General features: G+C 37.2%; 1 non-coding gene across 1 annotated transcript; it reads left to right on the top strand.

Moving 5' to 3' along the window:
- Window positions 1-2,257: 2,257 nt before the first annotated feature.
- LOC130937049 (small nucleolar RNA R71) lies at window positions 2,258-2,366 on the top strand. Its single transcript, XR_009068287.1, has one exon. It is a non-coding gene; the product is annotated as a small nucleolar RNA R71 (small nucleolar RNA).
- Window positions 2,367-6,748: the final 4,382 nt, after the last annotated feature.

Here is a 6,748-nt window from a genome sequence, read left to right as displayed (position 1 = left end):
TCTGTGTGGAAGGAGAACAGTGGAAAAGGATTCCCAAGGTAATCCACTCAACTAAGAAGGCTTGACCTGAAGCACGTGGCTAGAGGATGGTTGGAGTTCATCCAACGCACTATCATCCCTACTAGCAATCGGTCAGAAGTGACCATTGACAGAGCCATCATGACTTATTGCATCATGATTGGGAGTGAAGTGGAAGTACATGAGGTGATACGTCAAGAGTTGTACAAGATAGCTAAAAAGCCTTCCAACAAATCAAGGTTGGCATTCCCTCACCTCATTTGTCACCTACGCAATTCAGCTGTAATTGTCATAGAAGGAGACATCTTCATTAAGGAGGACAAGCCCATCATTAAGAGGATGGAGCAAACTAGAGACCACGCACATGAGCCTGTGTAGCCGCCTCAACATCAGATCCCTGAGATGCTCAAGGGATGTATTTTCCTTCTCAAAGCTATTGGGATCAATGGCAGACTTCCGTGGGAGAATTAAGCTCTAACATGAATTAGTTGAGGATGGAGCATCAAGAGCATTTCACCATCCTAAACGAAATTAGAGAGGATCAAAGGGCTACGAGGGAAGAACAACAAAGATATAGGAGTGACATTGAAATTGGATCCTCAAGGAGGAGCACTAGCCGCCACCATTAAGGTAGATTCATTCTTTTAATCACCTTTCCTTATGTTATTTTGCTGCTTTCTGTATGTTTTATTGTCTGTTCTCTTGTTCTTATTGCATGATCATTTCTATCTATGTCTTAAAGTTATAAAATGTTCCATATGTCTCTCACCATTATTTAAAAGAAAATTTTATTTAAAAAGAATTGAGAGATACATGAATTTTTGTTTCCATCTCTGAATGTCTCTGTCTCTGTTCTGACTGCACATGATCACAAACTTTAAAAAAGAAATAACCATGAAAATAACTTAGTATACTTGAATGAAAATAACAAAAATATAATAGAAATATTATAATTATGGTTGGGTTGCCTCCCAACAAGCGTTTCTTTAATGTCACTAGCTTGACTATCAGATCCTTTACGGAGATAGGTAGGGACTCAGAATTTTACCCCTTACAGTGAACTTCCTTCATGTGCTCTCATCGATGAGCTCCACAAGTTCTAGAGATAGGATCTTGTTCACAGTGTGTGGAATAATTGGACTATCTGTGAAGACAACTCTCATGCCAGGTGAGAGCCTTCAGTGGAGATTTTCTTATCCCTCCAGCCTTTAGGTACATTTTTCTTAGTACCTTCATTCTCATTGCTTGACGATGGTTTCCCAACACCAAACTTAGATTTGGTGTCTGTGGGCTCTGTAAAGCTTTGCACAGAGAGAGAAAGGGTTGGAACTCTAAGTGTTGAACAATTTTCTCTCTTTTAGGGAGGGAGTTAGGTTTACGCATCTTGAATAAGATGTGATCTTCCCATAACTACAAAATAAGCTCTCCCTTTGCCACATCAATTATGGCATTGGCAGTGGCTAGGAAAGGTCTTCCAAGGATGATGTCTTCCATCTCTGATGAGATCTTGGCAGCTTGCACCTCAAAGATTCTCAGCCTCTCCACGACAGAGAGAGGCATGAGATTTATGCTTGACCCTAGGTCCCATAAGGCCTTCTCAAAGGCAATTGTCCCTATGCTATAGGGAATTAGGAAGCGTCCAAGATCTGGCAGCTTCTGAGGTAGTTTCTTCTGAACCAAGGCATTGAGTTCCTTGGTGAATACTGGAGGTTATTCCTCCAATGTCTCTGTTCCAAATAATTTGGCATTCAACTTCATCATAGTTCCTAAGTACCGAGCAACTTGCTCTTCTCTAGTTTCCTCTTCCTCATTAGAGGAGGAGTATTCTTCAGATTCTATAATCTGTAACCAGGCATTCAAGGGAACCTCTATGATTTTCTCATGAGTTCTGGTTATGCATCTCCTTCGTAGGAGGCTTCTTGAGTGCTCTCAGCTATAGCTTGTGATCCAATCAGATGCTGAGAGATCATGTTGACCTGTTAGGTCAGGATCTTATTCTGAGCCAATATGGCATTCAAAGTATCAACCTCTAGGACTCTTCTCTTCTGAGCCACCCTATTATTCATAATGTTCCTCTCAGAGGTGTACAAGAATTGGTTGTTGGCAACCATATCAATGAGTTCCTATGCCTCTTCAGGCATTTTCTTCAAGTGGAGTGAACCACCAGTAGAGTGGTCCAATGCCATCTTGGACATCTTAGAAAGGCCATCATAGAAGATACCTAGCATGGTCCAGTCTGAAATCATGTTAGGAGGGCACCTTCTGATAAGTTACTTGTACCTCTCCCAAGCTTCACAGAGGGATTCACCCTCTTTCGGTCTAAAGGTTTGAACTTCCACCCTGAGCTTGCTCAGCTTTTGAGGTGGAAAGAACTTGGTCAAGAATGCATTGGCCACCTTCTCCCAAGAGTCTAGGCATTCCTTAGGCTGAGAATCTAGCCATAACCTAGCTCTGTCCCTTATAGCAAAGGGGAAAAACATAAGCTTGTAAAACTTTGGATCCACTCTATTAGTCCTAACAGTTTCACATATCTGCAAGAAATCAGAGATGAATCTATTGGGATCTTCCTATGGAAGTCCATGAAACTAGCAATTTTGTTGAACTAGAGTGACCAGTTGAGGCTTCGATTCAAAGTTATTTGCACTAATGGCAGGTATAGAGATGCTTCGTCCATAGAAGTCAGAAGTGAGTGCAGTAAAGTCACCTATGACCTTCCTTGCGTCTCCTCTATCATTAGGATTAGTTGCCATGTCTATATTCTTAGCTTCTTGTTTGAAAAGCTCTGTGAGGTTTCCTCCGGAGAGTTGTTCTTTGTAAACACCTCCTTAGTGTCCTCTCAGCTTCAGGATCAGAATCAAAGCAAGGTTTTTTATCCCTATTCTTGCTCAGAAATAGAAAGAAAGAATGCAAGAAGAGAACAAAAAAGGATTCTCTATGTCAGAGTATAGAGGTCCTTTGTTAGAAAGATAGGTCAAGAGGAAAAGAAAGGAAGATGTCCTTTAATAAGAATAGTTTTTGAAAATCAATAGATAGAAAAGAGAAGATATTTTCGAAAATATAAAGGGGAAGCGAGATGAAGTTTTCGAAAAAGAAGAAAGAGAAAGTAGTTATGAGGGTTTGAAAAAGAAGAAAGAGAAACGAAATAGAAAGAGACTATGGTAAAACAAGTAACTAATAACTAAGAATTGAAAATAAAGGATCTAATTTTGAAATTTAAAAAGAAGATAAGATAGAAAGGACATAAAGTAAGAAGATATGATAAAGATTTGCAAAGATAAGATTTGAATTTTGACTTTCGAAAAAGATTTGATTTTGAAATTTAAAATTTGAATTTTAAATTTTTTATTTTAAAATTTGAATTTAAAATAAGATATGATTGGATTTTGAAATTTAAAGAAAGATAAAAAGATAAGATAAATATTTGAAAAAGATTTGAAATTCAAAATTTAAACTTTACTAACAAGAAAACACCAAACTTAAAATTTTTAAATCAAGATAAGAAAAAATAGCAAAGATTTTGACAATTGAATAAAAAATAAAAGAAATATGTATATTTTTTTGAAGTTTTTGAATTTTAAAGAAAAAGGAAAAACAACCAAGAGACACCAAACTTAAAAATTTTGAGATCAAAGACACTAATTTTTCGAAAATTAAAGGAAAAACAACTAAAGGACACCAAACATAAAAATTTTAAAATCAAAGAAAATATCAAGAACAATTCGAATACCAAAAAGAATAATAAGAGGAAATTTTTGAAAAACCATGAAATACCAAAAAGACACCAAACTTAAAGATAGACACAAGACTTAAACAAAAGATAAAGAAAAGAAAGCTTTTGAAAAAGTTTTTTTTTTTGAAAAAGAAAACAAGAAAACAAGTAAAAAAAAGAGCAATAAAACCTCAAAAAGTACCTAATCTAAACAACAAGATAGTCTGGTAGTTTGTCAAAGTCGAACAATCCCCGGCAAGGGCGCCAAAAACTTCGTACGCGAAATTGAACTCCACAAGTTTTGCACAGATGAATCAGCAAGTACACCGAGTCATCCAAGTAATACCTCAGAGTGAGGGTCAAATCCCACGGAGATTGTTGGATTGAGCAAGCAATGGCTATCTTGTAGATCTTAGTCAGGCAATCAGAAAAGATGGTTGTTTGTTTAAAAGCGTAAATAAAATAATAAATAACGAAATACCAGATTGATGTGAAAACAGTGATAAAGATTCATTTAAGGCTTCGGAGATATGTGTTCTTTCTGGATTAACTTTCCTTACTGTCTACTTCAATAAGGAACGATTCATCCAATGGTAGCTGATGACAAGTCATCATATACCCATTTCTCAAGCTAATCTCACTTATTTCACTAGTTTTTATGCACTTTCTTGCACCATAAGTAAGCAATTTAGAGTGGAATTGCATGTTTTATTTGAATCAAACAACCACCATTTAATTGATGCTAAATCATAAGGTTTAAGCTAAATTTAATTGATTTTTAATTGATTTATAAACCTTGTGAATTTAGTGATACTTTGATTGGTTGTTTTGATTATTTGTAGGTGAAGAAAAGAAGAAAAGAAGGAAGCGTGGCTTAAGAAATGTGGCCAAAGGAAGAAAATAGTGTGGCAAAAGAAGAAGAAGTGTGGCGCAACATTGAAGGAGGAAGCCACACTGCTCTCCACAAGAGCACACTGCCCTCCAAGGGAGCACAACAATGAACCAAGCATTCAAAGCTTTACTGCCCTGCCATCCTTGAGGGCGGAGCACAATTCTAGGCCAAGAAACAAGGGAAGAAAAAATTCTGCCCTGCCCTCCTCAAGAGCAATTTCGGGCTCCCCTTGAAGAAAATCCAAGAAAAATCAACTCCAAGTGCCACCCAGGGGTTTCGAACCCAAGCACATGAAGGGAAGGAAGGAGCGCTACTCACAAAGAAAAATGAGCTACACTTGGCTAAAAGGCTACCACCAAGTTTCGAACTTGGGACCTCACCCAAGAACAAGGAAAGTGCGGCCTGACGATTGGATTTTTGATGGTATAGAATTTCACTATTGAAGTCTCGTTGCAAGTATAGTTTCTAAACCAACAATAATCCTTTCATACAAAAGATTGTTTGTCACAAGTAACAAACACCTAAAATTAATAACCGAAGTATTCAAACCTCGGGTCGTTCTCCCTAGGAATTACAATAAAGTGTTTTGTTATTGGTTGTGAGTTATATTTGGGGTTTTTAGGATTTTTAGACAAGAATTATAGATGGCAAGAAAAGTGAACTAACAACTATAAAAGGCTCTTGGTAAGGTGTGAGAACTAGAAGTCCTATCCTAGTTATCCTTCTCAATTGTGATGAGAATTGTTCATTGCTACCACTTAGTTAACCCTTACTAATAAGGAAAGTCAAGTGGATGAATTGACTTGACCCACAAGTTCTAGCCAACTCCCAAGGAAAGACTAGCTTTAGTGCACTCCAAACCATACCTCTTATTGAATTGGAAGAATGTAGAAGGAACAATACTAATCTACAACAAAATATAAGACAACATAAAGGAAATACAGAAAAGAATAGAGGAAGATGAATGTAACACAAGAAATTGAAAGGTAGAAGTAGAGATGAATGTACAACAAGAATTGAAAGGTAGAAGTAGAAGAAAGCAAAGATTAAAACCTAGATCAAAGAACTAATCCTAATCCTAATCCTAGAGAGAAGTGAGAGCTTCTCTCTCTAGAAACTAACTTCTAAACTAAACTAATTGGTCAAAGTATCTAAAGTATGAAAGTATGAAAAAGTATACCTTGATTCCCCTTCAATCCTTGGCTTAAATAGCATCAGAAATGAGTTGGATTGGGATTGGGCCCCACAACCCTTCAGAATTCGTTGGCCACGTTTTCATTAAAAAATCATAAACCAACACCGACGCGTACGCGCACATCACGCGTACGCGTCCATGGGGTAATTCGCAGGTGCGCGCAAGCGCCAGGTGCGCGCGCGCGTCCATGGGCGAGTTCAACTTCTTTGACTTTTCATGATTTCTCCACTTTGCGTGCTTTCCCTCTTCACTCCTTTGATCCCTTCCTAGCCCTTTTCAATCTGAAATCACTCACAAACATATCAAGAAATCTAGTGGAATCAAAGGGAGATTAAAAACCATCAAATTAAGGGTTGAAAAGCATGTTTTTACATCTAAGCACAAATAAGGAGGCAATCACAAAACCATGCTATTTCAATGGATAAATGAGGGTAAAAGGTATTAAAATCCCTTAAAATCGATACAAGATAAACCGGCAAAACGGAGTTTGTCAACCTCCCCACACTTAAACCAAGCATGTCCTCATGCTTAAACCAAGAATGAAGTAAAGGTATGGCATTTATTCAATGGACTAACTAAATGCAATCTACTTATATGTAACTATCTAAATGAATGCAATTGCTTGGTCAAAATAAATCAATTCTCAAGAAGCATATATGCACAAGGGCTAAGGACTAGCAAGTCTAATCCACAATTGAATTGAGTTATTAAATATTTTTACAAACTTGCATGAAAGGAGATGATCATTGGTGGAAACATGTAATTGAGCATCAAACCCTCACCGGATGTATTTGCACTCTATTCGCTCAAGTGTTTAGGGTTGATTCACTCAATTCTCTCCTAATCATGCTTTCTAAGATTTGTTTTTCTTCTAACAATCGACATATATTTCATGCATGCATACAAGTATCATGAGGTCTTTTCTTTGGTTGTA

The sequence above is a fragment of the Arachis stenosperma genome, chromosome 6 (genome assembly GCF_014773155.1).
Source record: "Arachis stenosperma cultivar V10309 chromosome 6, arast.V10309.gnm1.PFL2, whole genome shotgun sequence".
NCBI classification, from domain to species: Eukaryota; Viridiplantae; Streptophyta; class Magnoliopsida; order Fabales; family Fabaceae; genus Arachis; species Arachis stenosperma.
This window is presented reverse-complemented; position numbering and strand designations above follow the sequence as displayed.